The following is a 26,500-nucleotide window of genomic DNA, read 5'->3' on the forward strand; positions in this document are numbered from 1 at the left end:
TAGTGTGCCTCTAGGTAGACAGGTTAGGTAGGTGATTAAGCTATAATGTTTTAACTTAGTGTGCCTCTAGGTAGGCAGGTTAGGTAGGTGATTAAGCTATAATGTTTTAACTTAGTGTGCCTCTAGGTAGGCAGGTTAGGTAGGTGATTAAGCTATAATGTTTTAACTTAGTGTTCCTCTAGGTAGACAGGTTAGGTAGGTGATTAAGCTATAATGTTTTAACTTAGTGTGTATCTAGGTAGGCAGGTTAGGTAGGTGATTAAGCTATAATGTTTTAACTTAGTGTGTATCTAGGTAGGCAGGTTAGGTAGGTGATTAAGCTATAATGTTTTAACTTAGTGTGCCTCTAGGTAGACCTATAATGTTTTAACTTAGTGTGCCTCTAGGCAGGTTAGGTAGGTGATTAAGCTATAATGTTTTAACTTAGTGTTCCTCTAGGTAGGCAGGTTAGGTAGGTGATTAAGCTATAATGTTTTAACTTAGTGTGTCTCTAGGCAGGTTAGGTAGGTGATTAAGCTATAATGTTTTAACTTAGTGTGCCTCTAGGTAGGCAGGTTAGGTAGGTGATAAAGCTATATAATGTTTTAACTTAGTGTGCCTCTAGGTAGGCAGGTTAGGTAGGTGATTAAGCTATAATGTTTTAACTTAGTGTTCCTCTAGGTAGGCAGGTTATAGGTGATTAGGCTATAATGTTTTAACTTAGTGTGCCTCTAGGTAGGCAGGTTAGGTAGGTGATTAAGCTATAATGTTTTAACTTAGTGTGCCTCTAGGTAGGCAGGTTAGGTAGGTGATTAAGCTATAATCTTAACTTAGTGTGCCTCTAGGTAGGCAGGTTAGGTAGGTGATTAAGCTATAATGTTTTAACTTAGTGTGCCTCTAGGTAGGCAGGTTAGGTAGGTGATTAAGCTATAATGTTTTAACTTAGTGTTCCTCTAGGTAGGCAGGTTAGGTAGGTGATTAAGCTATAATGTTTTAACTTAGTGTTCCTCTAGGTAGACAGGTTAGGTAGGTGATTAAGCTATAATGTTTTAACTTAGTGTGCCTCTAGGTAGGCAGGTTAGGTAGGTGATTAAGCTATAGTGTTTTAACTTAGTGTGCCTCTAGGTAGGCAGGTTAGGTAGGTGATTAAGCTATAATGTTTTAACTTAGTGTGCCTCTAGGTAGGAAGGTTAGGTAGGTGATTAAGCTATAATGTTTTAACTTAGTGTGCCTCTAGGTAGGCAGGTTAGGTAGGTGATTAAGCTATAATGTTTTAACTTAGTGTTCCTCTAGGTAGACAGGTTAGGTAGGTGATTAAGCTATAATGTTTTAACTTAGTGGTCCTCTAGGTAGACAGGTTAGGTAGGTGATTAAGCTATAATGTTTTAACTTAGTGTGCCTCTAGGTAGACAGGTTAGGTAGGTGATTAAGCTATAATGTTTTAACTTAGTGTGCCTCTAGGTAGGCAGGTTAGGTAGGTGATTAAGCTATAATGTTTTAACTTAGTGTGCCTCTAGGTAGGCAGGTTAGGTAGGTGATTAAGCTATAATGTTTTAACTTAGTGTTCCTCTAGGTAGACAGGTTAGGTAGGTGATTAAGCTATAATGTTTTAACTTAGTGTGTATCTAGGTAGGCAGGTTAGGTAGGTGATTAAGCTATAATGTTTTCACTTAGTGTGTATCTAGGTAGGCAGGTTAGGTAGGTGATTAAGCTATAATGTTTTAACTTAGTGTGCCTCTAGGTAGACCTATAATGTTTTAACTTAGTGTGCCTCTAGGCAGGTTAGGTAGGTGATTAAGCTATAATGTTTTAACTTAGTGTTCCTCTAGGTAGGCAGGTTAGGTAGGTGATTAAGCTATAATGTTTTAACTTAGTGTGTCTCTAGGCAGGTTAGGTAGGTGATTAAGCTATAATGTTTTAACTTAGTGTCCCTCTAGGTAGGCAGGTTAGGTAGGTGATAAAGCTATATAATGTTTTAACTTAGTGTGCCTCTAGGTAGGCAGGTTAGGTAGGTGATTAAGCTATAATGTTTTAACTTAGTGTTCCTCTAGGTAGGCAGGTTATAGGTGATTAGGCTATAATGTTTTAACTTAGTGTGCCTCTAGGTAGGCAGGTTAGGTAGGTGATTAAGCTATAATGTTTTAACTTAGTGTGCCTCTAGGTAGGCAGGTTAGGTAGGTGATTAAGCTATAATGTTAACTTAGTGTGCCTCTAGGTAGGCAGGTTAGGTAGGTGATTAAGATATAATGTTTTAACTTAGTGTGCCTCTAGGTAGGCAGGTTAGGTAGGTGATTAAGCTATAATGTTTTAACTTAGTGTGTATCTAGGTAGGCAGGTTAGGTAGGTGATTAAGCTATAATGTTTTAACTTAGTGTGCCTCTAGGTAGACCTATAATGTTTTAACTTAGTGTGCCTCTAGGCAGGTTAGGTAGGTGATTAAGCTATAATGTTTTAACATAGTGTTCCTCTAGGTAGGCAGGTTAGGTAGGTGATTAAGCTATAATGTTTTAACTTAGTGTGTCTCTAGGCAGGTTAGGTAGGTGATTAAGCTATAATGTTTTAACTTAGTGTCCCTCTAGGTAGGCACGTTAGGTAGGTGATAAAGCTATAATGTTAACTTAGTGTGCCTCTAGGTAGGCAGGTTAGGTAGGTGATTAAGCTATAATGTTTTAACTTAGTGTGCCTCTAGGTAGGCAGGTTAGGTAGGTGATTAAGCTATAGTGTTTTAACTTAGTGTGCCTCTAGGTAGGCAGGTTAGGTAGGTGATTAAGCTATGATGTTTTAACTTAGTGTGCCTCTAGGTAGGCAGGTTAGGTAGGTGATTAAGCTATAATGTTTTAACTTAGTGTTCCTCTAGGTAGACAGGTTAGGTAGGTGATTAAGCTATAATGTTTTAACTTAGTGTGTATCTAGGTAGGCAGGTTAGGTAGGTGATTAAGCTATAATGTTTTAACTTAGTGTGTATCTAGGTAGGCAGGTTAGGTAGGTGATTAAGCTATAATGTTTTAACTTAGTGTGCCTCTAGGTAGACCTATAATGTTTTAACTTAGTGTGCCTCTAGGCAGGTTAGGTAGGTGATTAAGCTATAATGTTTTAACTTAGTGTTCCTCTAGGTAGGCAGGTTAGGTAGGTGAGTAAGCTATAATGTTTTAACTTAGTGTGTCTCTAGGCAGGTTAGGTAGGTGATTAAGCTATAATGTTTTAACTTAGTGTCCCTCTAGGTAGGCAGGTTAGGTAGGTGATAAAGCTATATAATGTTTTAACTTAGTGTGCCTCTAGGTAGGCAGGTTAGGTAGGTGATTAAGCTATAATGTTTTAACTTAGTGTTCCTCTAGGTAGACAGGTTAGGTAGGTGATTAAGCTATAATGTTTTAACTTAGTGTGTATCTAGGTAGGCAGGTTAGGTAGATGATTAAGCTATTATGTTTTAACTTAGTGTGTATCTAGGTAGGCAGGTTAGGTAGGTGATTAAGCTATACTGTTTTAACTTAGTGTGCCTCTAGGTAGGCAGGTTAGGTAGGTGATTAAGCTATAATGTTTTAACTTAGTGTTCCTCTAGATAGACAGGTTAGGTAGGTGATTAAGCTATAGTGTTTTAACTTAGTGTGCCTCTAGGTAGGCAGGTTAGGTAGGTGATTAAGCTATAATGTTTTAACTTAGTGTGCCTCTAGGTAGGCAGGTTAGGTAGGTGATTAAGCTATAATGTTTTAACTTAGTGTGCCTCTAGGTAGGCAGGTTAGGTAGGTGATTAAGCTATAATGTTTTAACTTAGTGTGCCTCTAGGTAGACAGGTTAGGTAGGTGATTAAGCTATAATTTTTTAACTTAGTGTGCCTCTAGGTAGGCAGGTTAGGTAGGTGATTAAGCTATAATGTTTTAACTTAGTGTTCCTCTAGGTAGACAGGTTAGGTAGGTGATTAAGCTATAATGTTTTAACTTAGTGGTCCTCTAGGTAGACAGGTTAGGTAGGTGATTAAGCTATAATGTTTTAACTTAGTGTGCCTCTAGGTAGACAGGTTAGGTAGGTGATTAAGCTATAATGTTTTAACTTAGTGTGCCTCTAGGTAGGCAGGTTAGGTAGGTGATTAAGCTATAATGTTTTAACTTAGTGTGCCTCTAGGTAGGCAGGTTAGGTAGATGATTAAGCTATAATGTTTTAACTTAGTGTTCCTCTAGGTAGACAGGTTAGGTAGGTGATTAAGCTATAATGTTTTAACTTAGTGTGTATCTAGGTAGGCAGGTTAGGTAGGTGATTAAGCTATAATGTTTTAACTTAGTGTGTATCTAGGTAGGCAGGTTAGGTAGGTGATTAAGCTATAATGTTTTAACTTAGTGTGCCTCTAGGTAGACCTATAATGTTTTAACTTAGTGTGCCTCTAGGCAGGTTAGGTAGGTGATTAAGCTATAATGTTTTAACATAGTGTTCCTCTAGGTAGGCAGGTTAGGTAGGTGATTAAGCTATAATGTTTTAACTTAGTGTGTCTCTAGGCAGGTTAGGTAGGTGATTAAGCTATAATGTTTTAACTTAGTGTCCCTCTAGGTAGGCAGGTTAGGTAGGTGATTAAGCTATAATGTTTTAACTTAGTGTGCCTCTAGGTAGGCAGGTTAGGTAGGTGATTAAGCTATAATTTTTTAACTTAGTGTGCCTCTAGGTAGGCAGGTTAGGTAGGTGATTAAGCTATAATGTTTTAACTTAGTGTTCCTCTAGGTAGACAGGTTAGGTAGGTGATTAAGCTATAATGTTTTAACTTAGTGGTCCTCTAGGTAGACAGGTTAGGTAGGTGATTAAGCTATAATGTTTTAACTTAGTGTGCCTCTAGGTAGACAGGTTAGGTAGGTGATTAAGCTATAATGTTTTAACTTAGTGTGCCTCTAGGTAGGCAGGTTAGGTAGGTGATTAAGCTATAATGTTTTAACTTAGTGTGCCTCTAGGTAGGCAGGTTAGGTAGATGATTAAGCTATAATGTTTTAACTTAGTGTTCCTCTAGGTAGACAGGTTAGGTAGGTGATTAAGCTATAATGTTTTAACTTAGTGTGTATCTAGGTAGGCAGGTTAGGTAGGTGATTAAGCTATAATGTTTTAACTTAGTGTGTATCTAGGTAGGCAGGTTAGGTAGGTGATTAAGCTATAATGTTTTAACTTAGTGTGCCTCTAGGTAGACCTATAATGTTTTAACTTAGTGTGCCTCTAGGCAGGTTAGGTAGGTGATTAAGCTATAATGTTTTAACATAGTGTTCCTCTAGGTAGGCAGGTTAGGTAGGTGATTAAGCTATAATGTTTTAACTTAGTGTGTCTCTAGGCAGGTTAGGTAGGTGATTAAGCTATAATGTTTTAACTTAGTGTCCCTCTAGGTAGGCAGGTTAGGTAGGTGATAAAGCTATAATGTTAACTTAGTGTGCCTCTAGGTAGGCAGGTTAGGTAGGTGATTAAGCTATAATGTTTTAACTTAGTGTGCCTCTAGGTAGGCAGGTTAGGTAGGTGATTAAGCTATAGTGTTTTAACTTAGTGTGCCTCTAGGTAGGCAGGTTAGGTAGGTGATTAAGCTATGATGTTTTAACTTAGTGTGCCTCTAGGTAGGCAGGTTAGGTAGGTGATTAAGCTATAATGTTTTAACTTAGTGTTCCTCTAGGTAGACAGGTTAGGTAGGTGATTAAGCTATAATGTTTTAACTTAGTGTGTATCTAGGTAGGCAGGTTAGGTAGGTGATTAAGCTATAATGTTTTAACTTAGTGTGTATCTAGGTAGGCAGGTTAGGTAGGTGATTAAGCTATAATGTTTTAACTTAGTGTGCCTCTAGGTAGACCTATAATGTTTTAACTTAGTGTGCCTCTAGGCAGGTTAGGTAGGTGATTAAGCTATAATGTTTTAACTTAGTGTTCCTCTAGGTAGGCAGGTTAGGTAGGTGATTAAGCTATAATGTTTTAACTTAGTGTGTCTCTAGGCAGGTTAGGTAGGTGATTAAGCTATAATGTTTTAACTTAGTGTCCCTCTAGGTAGGCAGGTTAGGTAGGTGATAAAGCTATATAATGTTTTAACTTAGTGTGCCTCTAGGTAGGCAGGTTAGGTAGGTGATTAAGCTATAATGTTTTAACTTAGTGTTCCTCTAGGTAGGCAGGTTATAGGTGATTAAGCTATAATGTTTTAACTTAGTGTGCCTCTAGGTAGGCAGGTTAGGTAGGTGATTAAGCTATAATGTTTTAACTTAGTGTGCCTCTAGGTAGGCAGGTTAGGTAGGTGATTAAGCTATAATGTTAACTTAGTGTGCCTCTAGGTAGGCAGGTTAGGTAGGTGATTAAGCTATAATGTTTTAACTTAGTGTGCCTCTAGGTAGGCAGGTTAGGTAGGTGATTAAGCTATAATGTTTTAACTTAGTGTTCCTCTAGGTAGGCAGGTTAGGTAGGTGATTAAGCTATAATGTTTTAACTTAGTGTTCCTCTAGGTAGACAGGTTAGGTAGGTGATTAAGCTATAATGTTTTAACTTAGTGTGCCTCTAGGTAGGCAGGTTAGGTAGGTGATTAAGCTATAGTGTTTTAACTTAGTGTGCCTCTAGGTAGGCAGGTTAGGTAGGTGATTAAGCTATAATGTTTTAACTTCGTGTGCCTCTAGGTAGGCAGGTTAGGTAGGTGATTAAGCTATAATGTTTTAACTTAGTGTGCCTCTAGGTAGGCAGGTTAGGTAGGTGATTAAGCTATAATGTTTTAACTTAGTGTTCCTCTAGGTAGACAGGTTAGGTAGGTGATTCAGCTATAATGTTTTAACTTAGTGTTCCTCTAGGTAGGCAGGTTAGGTAGGTGATTAAGCTATAATGTTTTAACTTAGTGGTCCTCTAGGTAGACAGGTTAGGTAGGTGATTAAGCTATAATGTTTTAACTTAGTGTGCCTCTAGGTAGACAGGTTAGGTAGGTGATTAAGCTATAATGTTTTAACTTAGTGTGCCTCTAGGTAGGCAGGTTAGGTAGGTGATTAAGCTATAATGTTTTAACTTAGTGTGCCTCTAGGTAGGCAGGTTAGGTAGGTGATTAAGCTATAATGTTTTAACTTAGTGTTCCTCTAGGTAGACAGGTTAGGTAGGTGATTAAGCTATAATGTTTTAACTTAGTGTGTATCTAGGTAGGCAGGTTAGGTAGGTGATTAAGCTATAATGTTTTAACTTAGTGTGTATCTAGGTAGGCAGGTTAGGTAGGTGATTAAGCTATAATGTTTTAACTTAGTGTGCCTCTAGGTAGACCTATAATGTTTTAACTTAGTGTGCCTCTAGGCAGGTTAGGTAGGTGATTAAGCTATAATGTTTTAACTTAGTGTTCCTCTAGGTAGGCAGGTTAGGTAGGTGATTAAGCTATAATGTTTTAACTTAGTGTGTCTCTAGGCAGGTTAGGTAGGTGATTAAGCTATAATGTTTTAACTTAGTGTGCCTCTAGGTAGGCAGGTTAGGTAGGTGATAAAGCTATATAATGTTTTAACTTAGTGTGCCTCTAGGTAGGCAGGTTAGGTAGGTGATTAAGCTATAATGTTTTAACTTAGTGTTCCTCTAGGTAGGCAGGTTATAGGTGATTAGGCTATAATGTTTTAACTTAGTGTGCCTCTAGGTAGGCAGGTTAGGTAGGTGATTAAGCTATAATGTTTTAACTTAGTGTGCCTCTAGGTAGGCAGGTTAGGTAGGTGATTAAGCTATAATGTTAACTTAGTGTGCCTCTAGGTAGGCAGGTTAGGTAGGTGATTAAGCTATAATGTTTTAACTTAGTGGTCCTCTAGGTAGACAGGTTAGGTAGGTGATTAAGCTATAATGTTTTAACTTAGTGTGCCTCTAGGTAGACAGGTTAGGTAGGTGATTAAGCTATAATGTTTTAACTTAGTGTGCCTCTAGGTAGGCAGGTTAGGTAGGTGATTAAGCTATAATGTTTTAACTTAGTGTGCCTCTAGGTAGGCAGGTTAGGTAGGTGATTAAGCTATAATGTTTTAACTTAGTGTTCCTCTAGGTAGACAGGTTAGGTAGGTGATTAAGCTATAATGTTTTAACTTAGTGTGTATCTAGGTAGGCAGGTTAGGTAGGTGATTAAGCTATAATGTTTTCACTTAGTGTGTATCTAGGTAGGCAGGTTAGGTAGGTGATTAAGCTATAATGTTTTAACTTAGTGTGCCTCTAGGTAGACCTATAATGTTTTAACTTAGTGTGCCTCTAGGCAGGTTAGGTAGGTGATTAAGCTATAATGTTTTAACTTAGTGTTCCTCTAGGTAGGCAGGTTAGGTAGGTGATTAAGCTATAATGTTTTAACTTAGTGTGTCTCTAGGCAGGTTAGGTAGGTGATTAAGCTATAATGTTTTAACTTAGTGTCCCTCTAGGTAGGCAGGTTAGGTAGGTGATAAAGCTATATAATGTTTTAACTTAGTGTGCCTCTAGGTAGGCAGGTTAGGTAGGTGATTAAGCTATAATGTTTTAACTTAGTGTTCCTCTAGGTAGGCAGGTTATAGGTGATTAGGCTATAATGTTTTAACTTAGTGTGCCTCTAGGTAGGCAGGTTAGGTAGGTGATTAAGCTATAATGTTTTAACTTAGTGTGCCTCTAGGTAGGCAGGTTAGGTAGGTGATTAAGCTATAATGTTAACTTAGTGTGCCTCTAGGTAGGCAGGTTAGGTAGGTGATTAAGCTATAATGTTTTAACTTAGTGTGCCTCTAGGTAGGCAGGTTAGGTAGGTGATTAAGCTATAATGTTTTAACTTAGTGTTCCTCTAGGTAGGCAGGTTAGGTAGGTGATTAAGCTATAATGTTTTAACTTAGTGTTCCTCTAGGTAGACAGGTTAGGTAGGTGATTAAGCTATAATGTTTTAACTTAGTGTGCCTCTAGGTAGGCAGGTTAGGTAGGTGATTAAGCTATAGTGTTTTAACTTAGTGTGCCTCTAGGTAGGCAGGTTAGGTAGGTGATTAAGCTATAATGTTTTAACTTAGTGTGCCTCTAGGTAGGCAGGTTAGGTAGGTGATTAAGCTATAATGTTTTAACTTAGTGTGCCTCTAGGTAGGCAGGTTAGGTAGGTGATTAAGCTATAATGTTTTAACTTAGTGTTACTCTAGGTAGACAGGTTAGGTAGGTGATTAAGCTATAATGTTTTAACTTAGTGTGCCTCTAGGTAGACAGGTTAGGTAGGTGATTGAGCTATAATGTTTTAACTTAGTGTGCCTCTAGGTAGGCAGGTTAGGTAGGTGATTAAGCTATAATGTTTTAACTTAGTGTTCCTCTAGGTAGACAGGTTAGGTAGGTGATTAAGCTATAATGTTTTAACTTAGTGTGCCTCTAGGTAGACAGGTTAGGTAGGTGATTAAGCTATAATGTTTTAACTTAGTGTTCCTCTAGGTAGACAGGTTAGGTAGGTGATTAAGCTATAATGTTTTAACTTAGTGTTCCTCTAGGTAGACAGGTTAGGTAGGTGATTAAGCTATAGTGTTTTAACTTAGTGTGCCTCTAGGTAGGCAGGTTAGGTAGTTGATTAAGCTATAATGTTTTAACTTAGTGTGCCTCTAGGTAGGCAGGTTAGGTAGGTGATTAAGCTATAATGTTTTAACTTAGTGTTCCTCTAGGTAGACAGGTTAGGTAAGTGATTAAGCTATAATGTTTTAACTTAGTGTGCCTCTAGGTAGGCAGGTTAGGTAGGTGATTAAGCTATAATGTTTTAACTTAGTGTTCCTCTAGGTAGGCAGGTTAGGTAGGTGATTAAGCTATAATGTTTTAACTTAGTGTGCCTCTAGGTAGGCAGGTTAGGTAGGTGATTAAGCTATAATGTTTTAACTTAGTGTTCCTCTAGGTAGGCAGGTTAGGTAGGTGATTAAGCTATAATGTTTTAACTTAGTGTTCCTCTAGGTAGACAGGCTAGGTAGGTGATTAAGCTATAGTGTTTTAACTTAGTGTGCCTCTAGGTAGGCAGGTTAGGTAGGTGATTAAGCTATAATGTTTTAACTTAGTGTGCCTCTAGGTAGGCAGGTTAGGTAGGTGATTAAGCTATAATGTTTTAACTTAGTGTGCATCTAGGTAGGCAGGTTAGGTAGGTGATTAAGCTATAATGTTTTAACTTAGTGTGCCTCTAGGTAGACAGGTTAGGTAGGTGATTAAGCTATAATGTTTTAACTTAGTGTGCCTCTAGGTAGGCAGGTTAGGTAGGTGATTAAGCTATAATGTTTTAACTTAGTGTTCCTCTAGGTAGGCAGGTTAGGTAGGTGATTAAGCTATAATGTTTTAACTTAGTGTTCCTCTAGGTAGACAGGTTAGGTAGGTGATTAAGATATAATGTTTTAACTTAGTGTGCCTCTAGGTAGACAGGTTAGGTAGGTGATTAAGCTATAATGTTTTAACTTAGTGTGCCTCTAGGTAGGCAGGTTAGGTAGGTGATTAAGCTATAATGTTTTAACTTAGTGTGCCTCTAGGTAGGCAGGTTAGGTAGGTGATTAAGCTATAATGTTTTAACTTAGTGTTCCTCTAGGTAGACAGGTTAGGTAGGTGATTAAGCTATAATGTTTTAACTTAGTGTGTATCTAGGTAGGCAGGTTAGGTAGGTGATTAAGCTATAATGTTTTAACTTAGTGTGTATCTAGGTAGGCAGGTTAGGTAGGTGATTAAGCTATAATGTTTTAACTTAGTGTGCCTCTAGGTGGACCTATAATGTTTTAACTTAGTGTGCCTCTAGGCAGGTTAGGTAGGTGATTAAGCTATAATGTTTTAACTTAGTGTTCCTCTAGGTAGGCAGGTTAGGTAGGTGATTAAGCTATAATGTTTTAACTTAGTGTGTCTCTAGGCAGGTTAGGTAGGTGATTAAGCTATAATGTTTTAACTTAGTGTCCCTCTAGTTAGGCAGGTTAGGTAGGTGATAAAGCTATATAATGTTTTAACTTAGTGTGCCTCTAGGTAGGCAGGTTAGGTAGGTGATTAAGCTATAATGTTTTAACTTAGTGTTCCTCTAGGTAGGCAGGTTATAGGTGATTAAGCTATAATGTTTTAACTTAGTGTGCCTCTAGGTAGGCAGGTTAGGTAGGTGATTAAGCTATAATGTTTTAACTTAGTGTGCCTCTAGGTAGGCAGGTTAGGTAGGTGATTAAGCTATAATGTTTTAACTTAGTGTTCCTCTAGGTAGGCAGGTTAGGTAGGTGATTAAGCTATAATGTTAACTTAATGTGCCTTTAGGTAGGCAGGTTAGGTAGGTGAGTAAGCTATAATGTTTTAACTAAGTGTGCCTCTAGGTAGGCAGGTTAGGTAGGTGATTAAGCTATAATGTTTTAACTTAGTGTTCCTCTAGGTAGACAGGTTAGGTAGGTGATTAAGCTATAATGTTTTAACTTAGTGTGCCTCTAGGTAGACAGGTTAGGTAGGTGATTAAGCTATAATGTTTTAACTTAGTGTTCCCCTAGGTAGACAGGTTAGGTAGGTGATTAAGCTATAATGTTTTAACTTAGTGTTCCTCTAGGTAGACAGGTTAGGTAGGTGATTAAGCTATAGTGTTTTAACTTAGTGTGCCTCTAGGTAGACAGGTTAGGTAAGTGATTAAGCTATAATGTTTTAACTTAGTGTGCCTCTAGGTAGGCAGGTTAGGTAGGTGATTAAGCTATAATGTTTTAACTTAGTGTTCCTCTAGGTAGGCAGGTTAGGTAGGTGATTAAGCTATAATGTTTTAACTTAGTGTGCCTCTAGGTAGGCAGGTTAGGTAGGTGATTAAGCTATAATGTTTTAACTTAGTGTTCCTCTAGGTAGGCAGGTTAGGTAGGTGATTAAGCTATAATGTTTTAACTTAGTGTTCCTCTAGGTAGGCAGGTTAGGTAGGTGATTAAGCTATAATGTTTTAACTTAGTGTTCCTCTAGGTAGACAGGTTAGGTAAGTGATTAAGCTATAATGTTTTAACTTAGTGTGCCTCTAGGTAGACAGGTTAGGTAGGTGATTAAGCTATAATGTTTTAACTTAGTGTGCCTCTAGGTAGGAAGGTTAGGTAGGTGATTAAGCTATAATGTTTTAACTTAGTGTGACTCTAGGTAGGCAGGTTAGGTAGGTGATTAAGCTATAATGTTTTAACTTAGTGTTCCTCTAGGTAGACAGGTTAGGTAGGTGATTAAGCTATAATGTTTTAACTTAGTGTGTATCTAGGTAGGCAGGTTAGGTAGGTGATTAAGCTATAATGTTTTAACTTAGTGTGTATCTAGGTAGGCAGGTTAGGTAGGTGATTAAGCTATAATGTTTTAACTTAGTGTGCCTCTAGGTAGACCTATAATGTTAATGTTTTAACTTAGTGTGCCTCTAGGCAGGTTAGGTAGGTGATTAAGCTATAATGTTTTAACTTAGTGTTCCTCTAGGTAGGCAGGTTAGGTAGGTGATTAAGCTATAATGTTTTAACTTAGTGTGTCTCTAGGCAGGTTAGGTAGGTGATTAAGCTATAATGTTTTAACTTAGTGTCCCTCTAGGTAGGCAGGTTAGGTAGGTGATAAAGCTATATAATGTTTTAACTTAGTGTGCCTCTAGGTAGGCAGGTTAGGTAGGTGATTAAGCTATAATGTTTTAACTTAGTGTTCCTCTAGGTAGGCAGGTTATAGGTGATTAAGCTATAATGTTTTAACTTAGTGTGCCTCTACGTAGGCAGGTTAGGTAGGTGATTAAGCTATAATGTTTTAACTTAGTGTGCCTCTAGGTAGGCAGGTTAGGTAGGTGATTAAGCTATAATGTTTTAACTTAGTGTTCCTCTAGGTAGGCAGGTTAGGTAGGTGATTAAGCTATAATGTTAACTCAATGTGCCTCTAGGTAGGCAGGTTAGGTAGGTGAGTAAGCTATAATGTTTTAACTTAGTGTGCCTCTAGGTAGGCAGGTTAGGTAGGTGATTAAGCTATAATGTTTTAACTTAGTGTTCCTCTAGGTAGGCAGGTTAGGTAGGTGATTAAGCTATAATGTTAACTTAGTGTGCCTCTAGGTAGGCAGGTTAGGTAGGTGATTAAGCTATAATGTTTTAACTTAGTGTTCCTCTAGGTAGGCAGATTAGGTAGGTGATTAAGCTATAATGTTTTAACTTAGTGTGCCTCTAGGTAGGCAGGTTAGGTAGGTGATTAAGCTATAATGTTTTAACTTAGTGTGCCTCTAGGTAGGCAGGTTAGGTAGGTGATTAAGCTATAATGTTAACTTAGTGTGCCTCTAGGTAGGCAGGTTAGGTAGGTGATTAAGCTATAATGTTTTAACTTAGTGTGCCTCTAGGTAGGCAGGTTAGGTAGGTGATTAAGATATAATGTTTTAACTTAGTGTGCCTCTAGGTAGGCAGGTTATAGGTGATTAAGCTATAATGTTTTAACTTAGTGTGTCTCTAGGTAGGCAGGTTAGGTAGGTGATTAAGATATAATGTTTTAACTTAGTGTGCCTCTAGGTAGACAGGTTAGGTAGGTGATTAAGCTATAATGTTTTAACTTAGTGTGCCTCTAGGTAGGCAGGTTAGGTAGGTGATTAAGCTATAATGTTTTAACTTAGTGTGCCTCTAGGTAGGCAGGTTAGGTAGGTGATTAAGCTATAATGTTTTAACTTAGTGTTCCTCTAGGTAGACAGGTTAGGTAGGTGATTAAGCTATAATGTTTTAACTTAGTGTGTATCTAGGCAGGTTAGGTAGGTGATTAAGCTATAATGTTTTAACTTAGTGTGTATCTAGGTAGGCAGGTTAGGTAGGTGATTAAGCTATAATGTTTTAACTTAGTGTGCCTCTAGGTAGACCTATAATGTTTTAACTTAGTGTGCCTCTAGGCAGGTTAGGTAGGTGATTAAGCTATAATGTTTTAACTTAGTGTTCCTCTAGGTAGGCAGGTTAGGTAGCTGATTAAGCTATAATGTTTTAACTTAGTGTGTCTCTAGGCAGGTTAGGTAGGTGATTAAGCTATAATGTTTTAACTTAGTGTCCCTCTAGGTAGGCAGGTTAGGTAGGTGATAAAGCTATATAATGTTTTAACTTAGTGTGCCTCTAGGTAGGCAGCTTAGGTAGGTGATTAAGCTATAATGTTTTAACTTAGTGTTCCTCTAGGTAGGCAGGTTATAGGTGATTAAGCTATAATGTTTTAACTTAGTGTGCCTCTAGGTAGGCAGGTTAGGTAGGTGATTAAGCTATAATGTTTTAACTTAGTGTGCCTCTAGGTAGGCAGGTTAGGTAGGTGATTAAGCTATAATGTTTTAACTTAGTGTTCCTCTAGGTAGGCAGGTTAGGTAGGTGATTAAGCTATAATGTTAACTTAATGTGCCTTTAGGTAGGCAGGTTAGGTAGGTGATTAAGCTATAATGTTTTAACTTAGTGTTCCTCTAGGTAGACAGGTTAGGTAGGTGATTAAGCTATAATGTTTTAACTTAGTGTGTATCTAGGTAGGCAGGTTAGGTAGGTGATTAAGCTATAATGTTTTAACTTAGTGTGTATCTAGGTAGGCAGGTTAGGTAGGTGATTAAGCTATAATGTTTTAACTTAGTGTGCCTCTAGGTAGACCTATAATGTTAATGTTTTAACTTAGTGTGCCTCTAGGCAGGTTAGGTAGGTGATTAAGCTATAATGTTTTAACTTAGTGTTCCTCTAGGTAGGCAGGTTAGGTAGGTGATTAAGCTATAATGTTTTAACTTAGTGTGTCTCTAGGCAGGTTAGGTAGGTGATTAAGCTATAATGTTTTAACTTAGTGTCCCTCTAGGTAGGCAGGTTAGGTAGGTGATAAAGCTATATAATGTTTTAACTTAGTGTGCCTCTAGGTAGGCAGGTTAGGTAGGTGATTAAGCTATAATGTTTTAACTTAGTGTTCCTCTAGGTAGGCAGGTTATAGGTGATTAAGCTATAATGTTTTAACTTAGTGTGCCTCTACGTAGGCAGGTTAGGTAGGTGATTAAGCTATAATGTTTTAACTTAGTGTGCCTCTAGGTAGGCAGGTTAGGTAGGTGATTAAGCTATAATGTTTTAACTTAGTGTTCCTCTAGGTAGGCAGGTTAGGTAGGTGATTAAGCTATAATGTTAACTCAATGTGCCTCTAGGTAGGCAGGTTAGGTAGGTGAGTAAGCTATAATGTTTTAACTTAGTGTGCCTCTAGGTAGGCAGGTTAGGTAGGTGATTAAGCTATAATGTTTTAACTTAGTGTTCCTCTAGGTAGGCAGGTTAGGTAGGTGATTAAGCTATAATGTTAACTTAGTGTGCCTCTAGGTAGGCAGGTTAGGTAGGTGATTAAGCTATAATGTTTTAACTTAGTGTTCCTCTAGGTAGGCAGGTTAGGTAGATGATTAAGCTATAATGTTTTAACTTAGTGTGCCTCTAGGTAGGCAGGTTAGGTAGGTGATTAAGCTATAATGTTTTAACTTAGTGTGCCTCTAGGTAGGCAGGTTAGGTAGGTGATTAAGCTATAATGTTAACTTAGTGTGCCTCTAGGTAGGCAGGTTAGGTAGGTGATTAAGCTATAATGTTTTAACTTAGTGTGCCTCTAGGTAGGCAGGTTAGGTAGGTGATTAAGATATAATGTTTTAACTTAGTGTGCCTCTAGGTAGGCAGGTTATAGGTGATTAAGCTATAATGTTTTAACTTAGTGTGTCTCTAGGTAGGCAGGTTAGGTAGGTGATTAAGCTATAATGTTTTAACTTAGTGTGCCTCTAGGTAGGCAGGTTAGGTAGGTGATTAAGCTATAATGTTTTAACTTAGTGTTCCTCTAGGTAGACAGGTTAGGTAGGTGATTGAGCTATAATGTTTTAACTTAGTGTGCCTCTAGGTAGGCACGTTAGGTAGGTGATTAAGCTATAATGTTTTAACTTAGTGTGCCTCTAGGTAGGCAGGTTAGGTAGGTGATTAAGCTATAATGTTTTAACTTAGTGTTCCTCTAGGTAGGCAGGTTAGGTTGGTGATTACGCTATAATGTTTTAACTTAGTGTGCCTCTAGGTAGGCAGGTTAGGTAGGTGATTAAGCTATAATGTTTTAACTTAGTGTGCCTCTAGGTAGGCAGGTTAGGTAGGTGATTAAGCTATAATGTTTTAACTTAGTGTTCCTCTAGGTAGGCAGGTTAGGTTGGTGATTAAGCTATAATGTTTTAACTTAGTGTGCCTCTAGGTAGTGTTGTGCTCGCAGGAGCTGGTTTGGTTATGAAATATGATTATTAATAATTATGAATTATTAATGTTCATAAATTTATTAGATTTGACAGAAAATATTGTATTCTCTGTAAGATTCGGGGCACCACTGTAGTTAAGGCTACAGACCTGTCTAAAAGTCAAGTTATGACTTGTTTAGACACCAAACCAAATTGTCATATCAGTCTCATAATGATATAGTGTACATTGTACAGTTAATTGAAGGTCAAAGTTCGTAAGCTTGTGTCACAGATTTCCACAGATAAAATACCTCATGAATAACCACCAAGATTCATAGCATTATGTAATAAAAAGATTTAATAAATCACAATATCAATTGACATTAACATAATGATTAAAATATCAGTTCATCACATTTACTTTTATGACTAATACTCTACCACATCTATCGCTAATAACTAATATGAATCAACATTATATCACTGTGTGTGTGTGTGTGTGTGTGTGTGTGGGTGTGTGTGTGCGATGATTTCCGTCTGCCGGTCGGAAGCAGGCTTGAATGTGTGTGTGTGTGTTAATTAGTACTTGTGTGTGTGTGTGTGTGTGTGTGTGTGTGTGAGAGAGGAGGAGGGAGGAGAGGGCGGAGTGTCTTATGTCACCCCAGGATTGGCTGAGGGGCGGGCTGATCGTGTTAAGACCGCCTCCGTTTCAAAATGGCGGTTTTGCCGAATTTAGGAAGGGACTGTTTAGCCTGGATCACTCGGTGTGAGTGACTGATCAAACTCTCTAATTCAGCTTAACTGTATTCTTGCGGGTAGACATTCTGAACACCTCCAGACCGTTCCAAGCCTAGCCCTTTCGGTTGAACGGGCTCAGCTGGGAAGCCGAGAGAGTGGGAGGGGGAGAGAGGGAGAGGAGAGTGGCCCACTGGTGGCCGCTAAGTTCGTGCTGAACTTGGCGCTCACCAGCTCTGCCTCCGACACCCTTAGGCGTCTCTATCATTCACCAGTGTGCGAAACATTGTACATCAACATACACAGTAATGCATTTTCACCCAAACTGCCCAGAACCATTAAACCATAAACTCTCACGCGGATTCACTCTGCTAAGTGAATCGTTCCGTTGTTGGCACGGCTGTCCTGTGCGCTGTGGGTTTGGCTGAGTTGACGTCGGGGCCGACGTGCGATCTGGCCTGGGCAAGCATGCAGCGGACGTCTGATGGGGGTCGACGATGCCGGGGGTGGACGTGCAGTCTCTCTGCTGGTTGAGTCGAAGGAGTGCTGCGGCTGTGGCTGGATGCCAGCCACGGTGGGTCTTTTGCGTCCTTCGTCGGCTGTTGGTTCTGCGACTGGGGCCACGGTGTGTCTTTTCTGCAGCCGTTGGTTTGCCCTGCTGCGGTGTGGCGTTCTTCTTCTTCTCCTGCACGTGCGGTGCGCTAGGAGGGTCGTCGTCAGGCGGTCTTGCCTGGAAGCCTAGTCAACAGCTGGGCGTTGTGCCGGGCTGTGGCAAGTCTGGAAGCGTAAGGGGTTTTTCCCTGCGACTTATAACGCTAAACCGACTTAAATTAAACTGAGATTAAGTAGAGCTATCTCAGTTACGCATGCTCTGTCTGGTGGGACTTAAGGCCTTTCGTAGGCGATCCCTGGGCCTGCTGTGGGTTCGGAGTCCTCTGGTGGCTGTGGTCAGGCCTGGTTAGGCCTTTGTTTCAGAGAGGGTACAGAGAGCGGGGGAGGGGAGCCGCTTCCTGGCTCCTCCAGTCCTTTCCGCATCAAGGTCTGACGGAATCAAAAGCTTACTGTAGACTCATAGTTAAAACTGTTTCCCAACAGTTTTGTCTCACTGTATGGGGAAGTCACGAAGGGTTCTCATTGGCTTGTCATGTGTCTTTGGTGCTGGCTCTGGCCAATGATTGCTCTGTGAGCTGGGGTGGGCACACCCACTCTGCAAGTTCAACTCAAAGGGTGCTGTCCCTCTTGGCTGCGGGGGAACAATTGTCTTTGATTAGATTGAGAGATAAACAATGGCAAATTCTTTGAGGCTCGGCCTCCAGCTGTGCTGGTATCTGTCACCCACTTGTGGGAAGCCTCGGGGGAGCTCCCCCCCTTGTTCTGTGGGGTTTAAGCATACACAACCATTTTGTTCTCTCTCCAGCAGGACCGTCAAGACAAAGAGGAGATAAATCATGATATGTTCATTCATATTTCTCATGATACAGTACAGTCCATAATGTGTCGATCACAACAGTAGGCAGGTTAGGTAGGTGATTAAGCTATAATGTTTTAACTTAGTGTGCCTCTAGGTAGGCAGGTTAGGTAGGTGATTAAGCTATAATGTTTTAACTTAGTGTTCCTCTAGGTAGGCAGGTTAGTTAGGTGATTAAGCTATAATGTTTTATACCGCGTGAGGATGAGGTGCGCCACATGCGCAGCTCTGCTGACGGAGGTTGTTTGAAAGTTTAAGGAGAATGTTTGTATTTTTCAACCTGGAACTTATTTTCATAACTTTTTATGTCAAAGTAACTACTCTGAGCATTTTTTGAAACATTGATCTTGTTGACTAAGATCACTTCAACTGGCAGCCGTGGTGCGTGCATGGCCCTCATGCTCTGGTAGCCCGTGCACATACGTTCACTAAACATGCTTATTTGAACAGACTCAGATTGTTGTCTTTAGCTCGCAGCAGCGTGTTCACATGAGCCAAGGCAGGAGGGGCATACGTGCACCATGGCTGCACATGAGTTACTTTGACATGAAAAGTGAAAAAAATAGAGTCCAGGTTGAAAAATACCAACATTCTGTCTGCAGCTGCCAACAGACACGCCCCCACACACTAGTCAGTACAAGAAAGTATCATGGTATTATTGAAGGGGGGGGAATCAAAATAACACCCCCGCCTAGAGGCTGGTACTAAACATACAGCTGTGAATTGTGAAAACTAATAATGTCACAAATGTTTTTTAAGAGGATGACGTAGGCTGTTTCTGACTGCAGCAATCCCCATTTAATGTCAATTAATTAATTAATGCTGAGAGGTGGCATTACAGACAGAAAAGTAGAGTTGTATTAAAAATATATGTTCCTTGTCACTTTGATATAACAGAATACTTTGCATAGAAAACACACACCAAAGGATGGGAATAGCACCAATAGAAAAGACAGATGGAAGACTTTTTGCTCTGGTTAGAATTTTTTATTTATTTTTTATTCAGGCTATCAGGCGGACATGTTTCAGCATAGTACCTTCATCAGAGCATCATACAAACATGATGAACCAGCCTCATTTTTAATTTGCACAAATCATCCCCACCTGTAGGGGGGCACACAATCAATACAACATAAAAAATAAAACATTTTGTAAAATACTTCATAGAAAATAGCAATGACACCATTATATCATATCAGCATAGAAGGTAACAGAGAAACCATCTAGACTACATGAATATCAGCTCAAGTCTCTGATATTTAGAAGAACCCATCATCCCCTGATTACTTTTGAACCAGTTACGCTTCGAAAATCATAAACGTGGTCCTCATTTGTGAAAATTATCTTGCTGAACACAAAGTTCACTGTTTCATAAACTTTTGTTAACCACAGACCTTATTTCAAGCATTTAATCAAAATCCCCAAACAAAAATCCCATTGCCTTTTACACGTAGGAACCAGAAGTGCTAACAGCCAAGAAGTGCTAACAGCCAAGAAGTGCTAACAGCCAAGAAGTGCTAACAGACAGGTCTTCCAGACTCATTCCTGATTGAGTTGATGTTCATATGTATAGATGGTTTTATTCATCCTTAATAGACTGAAATAAGTTGCTACTTTAGATTAGCTGCTTCAGCACGTTTATAAATGAGTAGCCAAGTATTTATTCATATGTTTATAGCTTATTTACAACATAGTAAAAAATAAATTGTAAAACATGAGTAAATAATCAGTTAACACAATATTGCCTATGTTTTTACAGATCATCATTAACTAATTGTTTGTGAATAGCTTATAAATGAAAATGAATACAGTGTTAACAAAAATACATTTAGCATCTATGACATGAACACTTTAATTACACCACTTGAATCAAACTAAGGTTTTGAATAGAGGCAGGTTCTCCTGAGCTGACCTGCCTTGATGAGCAAAAACACATGAAGCTAAGTGGCTGTTTATCATACTTTTTTATATACACATATATACAATACATTGATGTTGTTCACTAACTAGTGGTTCAAGCCCACCTAGATTCTCTCTCTCTCTCTCTCTCTCTCTCTCTCTCATTTGAATAGTTTAAAAGTCAAATCCTGAAAGCTTTGGAAGGTTGTCACCTCTCAACACTAAGTACATACTGTAGCCAGAGGGCCTTGAGAAACTCTTTGTAATCATTTTCCAGCAACATAAATAATATGGCCGACATGAGCTTCCTCACAGGCGTGGCCTAATACAAAACCATCCATAACACAAAGAACATTGGCGCAATCCACACAAAACCTGACATACTTATTCATGAGAGGATCATACGATGTCTGACATGGCATTTTAAAGGTGCAATAAGCTAAGTTTTCTGACCACTAGAGGGTGACAAAAACAGCAACACAGCTGCTGCTGTGTGGATATTGGTACATAACATTATTTATTATGTCTCATTGAAATCTCCACATAGCTCCCATTCGTTTGACGATTGGTTATAAGTATGCACGATATATCGGCAGCAGATGTTAGTCATTTTTTAACATATCGGCATATCGATGTTGCTATGTTAATATCGGTTATCGGTATCAGCCAAAATTGTCCCATTGAGAGGAAACAATGTGGTAAATCTATGATTTAAGGGCTTTACCAAATGTTTTGGAAATAAAGAAATGCATAACTTTTTCAAATTCAGTGTTTGTTTTTCAGTATGTACAAAATGATCTTATCATAGAAATGTGTTTTTATACGGATCATATCGACATCTGTAAATATCGGTTATCGGCCATACCAGCAATGTTAATATCAGTTATCGATATCGGCCAACATTTTCACATCGGTGCATCCCTAGTTATAAGGTCTGATATGGCTTATTGCAGGTTTAAAATCAACCCATATGGGGCGCCATGAAGGCCACAAAACTGCATCTCCTAATCTAATCATTGAAATAGCATGAAATGTGGTACTTGTTTCCAAAAAATCCAAAATCTGTTCTAGTCCAGTTACTTTAACATCTCTGCTAGGCCTACCATTTACCTTGTTTTCAAAGACAAAAAAATGCCTCCGATTGGCTTGAATTAGGCATGAGGAGTGGTGATTGGTTGGGTTTAGGCATGATGAGTGGTGATTGGTTGGGTAAGATTTAGGCATGAGGAGTGGTGATTGGTTGGGATTAGGGTAGGAATACCAGGGTAAGCCAATCAGAGGCAGAGTAGGGCGTTCAGAGGAAGAGGGTGGGTCTTACCTAGAAGAGACATGGGATCCATAATAACTGAGCCAACATCCTGTTTCAACAGGAAATAAGAGCACAACAGTTTAAACAAATACAAGGAAAGTTTGTTGTTTCATCTAATTCAGGTAAAGGCTTTTGCACACCAAGTCCGTATTTTTCATCCGAAATTGTCGCACATTTTAAAATAAATACGACCTCATGTTGTGTCACTCATGTTTACACACTAACTGAAACGTTCATCCCTCATTCAAGTTCTCACAACAGGTTTGATTTTCTGCATTTTTAACATCACTCAATAGGCTTTTGTGAGCTGTTTGACCCGTCTGTGTTTTCAGGTGATGAATTAAAAAACACACACGAAAAAAAACTCACTGTGTGCAAAGACCTTACCTATGTATATATTTATTTATTTCAACTCGAGAATTGACTGAGGGCACGCCCTTATTTGCAGCAATGTTGAGCATCTCAACACTCTGCTACTCTGTAATCTGTGCGATAGTAGAATATGTTTGGTCCTGATCCATGGAGGCTGGACTGAGTCGCTGGTAGGTGGAGTCTGCTGGCAGAGTAGAGTATAGCTGGTTCTGATCCATGGTGGCTGGGCTGAGGCTCTGGTAGGTGGGGTCTGGTGGCAGAGTAGAGTGTGTTTGGTCCTGATCCGTGGAGGCTGGATTGAGGTTCTGGTAGATGGAGTCTGGCTGAGATCTGGAGGCTGCAGCAGAGTTCACACTCTGCAACAAACAATATGAAGTTCACCAAGGTGACAAAAAGGCATGGCAGCATGGTAGCCATGGAAACAGTCCTCCATCTTGCATGTATCCTACTAGCCTGGTAAACCATCCTGTAGCCTGTACTACGAAGCGATCTTAACAGATCCGCGATAAGTCCCTTTGATCTGGTTTGACTGAACAGGATCAAAGCTATCTAGTTAACCGATACGACGCTGGTTTTCTACTCGATAACTGAAGCTGGCTTTATCTGGGATCTGCCTGTGCACGCGCACGTTTTTCGCTCGTGCACAGGCGCGCGTCCACGCGAAAGAGGTGCGCTAGCCAATCACATTATGAACAGCTGAGTTGATCCACGCCCACACCCATTTCTACACCCATTTCCTCATTCAATGAAAGCGCAGTGCGTGATCAGAGTTTTAGCGGATATTTAATGTAACCTATGTCAGAATGAAAATCCGCGTTGGATATAATCTGCTGAAGGACTGCTAAAGCTGCCGCTTGTATTCACATCAGTCATTTGATTTACTTTGATCAGCGATTTCTGTCCCCTAAATGTGTAATCTCAGCCTATAAATTTCCACAATCTGTAAACCTATATTTAGACCATAGATTTAGAAACGCATGCTCAATGAATAATGATCTCATTATGTGTGTAGTTGCACTGATCGAATAATTAATATATAAAATAATGATAATCAGGGGCGGTTCTAGGCCGTTTTTGGGTGGGCTTTAGCCCACCCAAAAATAGTCTCAGCCCACCCAAAAAAATAGAGGCAAAAAAACCTTTTTTTTTTTTTTTTTTTTTTCCCTCTCCAAATCCATGGTGGTCATTAGTAGCAGTTTCTGACTACACTCAATGCGCTGTGTGCATGTCCCCCCCCCCTCTATGTTCTTAGGGTGGGCTGAGACAAAAATTTAGGGGGGTTCAGCCCACCCGAAAAGTTTCTAGAACCGCGGCTGCGCAGGCGCTCCCTCCTCCATCTATCTGCCTAATCCCACATCACTTCACACAGGTCACACACACAGTAGGCTACAGCAGCGAAGTGGTCCTCCACAGTCCACACAATCGTTCTCCCCACTCATGATCAATGAAACTGTGAGGTGAGCATTGAGCAGTCAGAGTCGTTAGTAGTTACTTAATTAGCGCATATTGATATACAAGTTAGCGCGTAACGTTGTTTCGTAGGCTAAACAAAAGAACTTGTCGCTGTGCCTGCCAGACAAACAGGTGGACTGGAGGAAGGTAGGTAGGCTACCATGGCTCCAGCCAGCCATGTCATGCTAGCTTGCAGTAAAGCGGGTGTAAATGGATGCAATGTTTTTTGAGAAACATATGGGCATAAGTGACAAACATATTTTCAAATGGGTCCCTTGTTATCTGAATGAAATTAAGCCCTTCAGAATCGCAAGTGGCTGCTTTACACAGCCTGTCTGATGTGATGATGACGATAGCTTAACATGCGTGCATGCCATCACTTATGTCTTGCTGTGATGTTAGTTCAGTATCTCAATAAAAGTTCTTACAGGCTTGTTATTTCCCTCTAAGGGAGTGCAAGGCAGATATTTAAACAGCCTTGTTTGTGTACAGTACCAGTGGCATGGTAGTAATAAAAAGGGATTAAGGACCAGGACCCCTGGTGGTCAGTAAGATGGGCTGGTTGAGTCAATGTTAAAATGATCTTTATTTATTAATTATTTTTGCTTTAAAACTATTTTTTTATTTTCTGCTTAAAGTTCAAAAAAGTGGCATTCTTATTTTTTCCCACAATAATTTCATAATACCATTTGTAATGCCACCGTTCAAAATTAAAGTACATTTTCTCAGATTTATTGGTGTCTTTCTAGTCACACAATTGAATAGTCGGTGTTTCCCATACACTGATCTATTTGTGGTGGTATACCCTACATAGATTTTGACCCCCACAAATACTGCCACATATTAATTTCAACTAGTTGACTGCAAACTCCTGCTTTAGTGCTTACAGTATATTATTATCTTGTCGGAATATTATTCCAGCCAATAAGTTAGGAAGTTCCCTTTTGATTTAATTTTACTTTTGTTTTGCCTACAAAGCAAAATGTTACTTTACTTGAAACTCCCCTGAAGTGATTTTGGTATTATCTATGCAAGCATAATTCTACCATATAGTAACTTGTATGCAGAATATATATAGTATATATAGGGAAACAATAATTTTTTCATCGCTGGAAAACCACAGAGTGGTAAAGAAGATATTGATGTGTGTAGTTCTTCATAGATCTAGTCTCTTCATTTTGATCTTAAAGTGCACCAGTTTGATCAATTTTTACTTGAAACTGCACAAAATTTTCTTCGGGGGGGGCATGCCCCCGGACCCCCCTAGGGGTTCAGTGGTCCATGACCTTTGGGTGGGCTAAGCCCACCCAAAGCTCTGATGCTAAAACCGCCCCTGATGATAATGCTGATGCCTAATATAAAAGAGAAAACTGATTAACTGAATTGAGACGATGCGGGCATAGTTTTCATTGATAAAAACTAGCCTATTTTTGCTCATATATTGGCATACAGCCTACAGGACACAGTTCCAGCTGAAACATGCAAGAATTGCCTGCATATTTAGTAGCCTATTGGGGCTATCCCATATTTATCCCATATCTATATTATATGTAGGCTATAGGCTTTTCTGGCATGTAGGAGAATATCACCCTCACTCCATTTGAGGCTCCGTGTATGATATGCGCTGCGTGATTAATAGTGATCATATTTCTCCACGCATCGTTGAGCTGTTAAGACATAAAGTGGTAAGTAGGCTTAATTTAATTATGTAGCCTACAGAGCCACAAATGTTTTTCTTGTTATATTCTCAGTTGACTGCAATCTATTTTTCATATGGCGATCTTATATGAATGGTGAGTGACTCCAGAGAGCCGATTATATGGGTCTGTCATGGATTTTGATCTTATCCTCTGAAGCTAACCTGGTCGCGACCAGGTTAGCTTTGCAGCGTCAGTTGCCTGGTGATTGAAAGTTAACTTGCTTTGTAGTACCAGGTTTAAACTCAAACTTACTCGGATAAGGCATTAAACTAGCTTCGTAGTACAGGCTACTGATCATGTGACCTCACATCGTGCTTCATTCTGTGGATCAGTCTGACCCCCCAGTGATTTCCAGAAATTACTAAGTGCACGGACCAATCAGGGACCTGCCTCGTAGTTGACAACGTAACCGACCAATCAGGAAGGCTGCTGGAAAAACAGTATGGCGGCTCCCGAAGCAACAAACTTTAACGTTAACGTTAGTAAACAGCCATAAAGTGGACTTATTGCAGAAATAGACTCAATAACAACAATGAAACAAGACTAGAGTACTTAAAGGAGGACTTACCCCCTAGATATGTATCAGAACAGTGATTTGAAAATACCTATGGAAAAAACCAAGAAATGACATATGCTCTTGTCTATACTAAACTCTATGGCTGTGTTCAAGTCAAGATTTTTTTTCGGAAATCGACGCCATTACAGTTTGCCTACCGCCTCAAAAATAATTTATTTGAGAGGGGCAATATCTTTATAAATATCAACAACTAGCCAACGCTGGTGGCATGTATGGAAAGAGTGTTGCTCAAAATGGTTGAAAGTTATATCAATTTGGTAATTCAGTGGCGAACTAGAAATTTAATTATTTTTTTCCATGTATGTGTATGTGGGCGTCTTATCGATAAGAGCAAAGTGTGGCGAGGCTCGTTTACCGCAGCACACCGCACAACCCCCCGCTCTGGGGTAACACAATGCGAGATTTCTCCACGTCATTCCCTCGTCCAACTTGACATGAAAGTCCCTTTTTAATTTTAGTTTGGGGGCTTTTCGTGATTCTTGTTAAAAGTTGTGCAAAAGTTTTCCTCTCAGCAGAGCTCAGCAGAGCGCTGTAGGCTGCTCCCTCTTCCCTGGAAAAGTCACCAGGCACGTTGCTGATGTGTGCTTTGCGCTGCTGGTGTGTGAGAGATTCTGGCATCGTCTGACGTAAATAGATCAATCAAATGTTTTCCAGTTATTCCTAGGCTGCAAACTTGTTTTAACATGCCAATCGGAGTGTTTTCTGACGAGAATAAAGTAACGTTAACGCTCTGATTATGTGATTCTTGTTAAAAGTTACAGCACCTCTGATTTCTCCTCTCAGGGCGCAGGAGGCAGCGCAGGGCAGAGCTCTTCTCCTCAGTCTGGCTTAACTCAATACCGATATAATCTCAGTAGGAGGGATGCAGGGAAATATATGATAGTAGCCAATGTGTTTAGAGAAGCTTTGTCACGTTGTCACGTCGTAGTATAGCGTTATATTTTACATGTGCGCTAAACTGCCATGAGATTTGT

The sequence above is a fragment of the Poromitra crassiceps genome (genome assembly GCF_964638095.1).
Source record: "Poromitra crassiceps genome assembly, chromosome: 11".
NCBI classification, from domain to species: Eukaryota; Metazoa; Chordata; class Actinopteri; order Beryciformes; family Melamphaidae; genus Poromitra; species Poromitra crassiceps.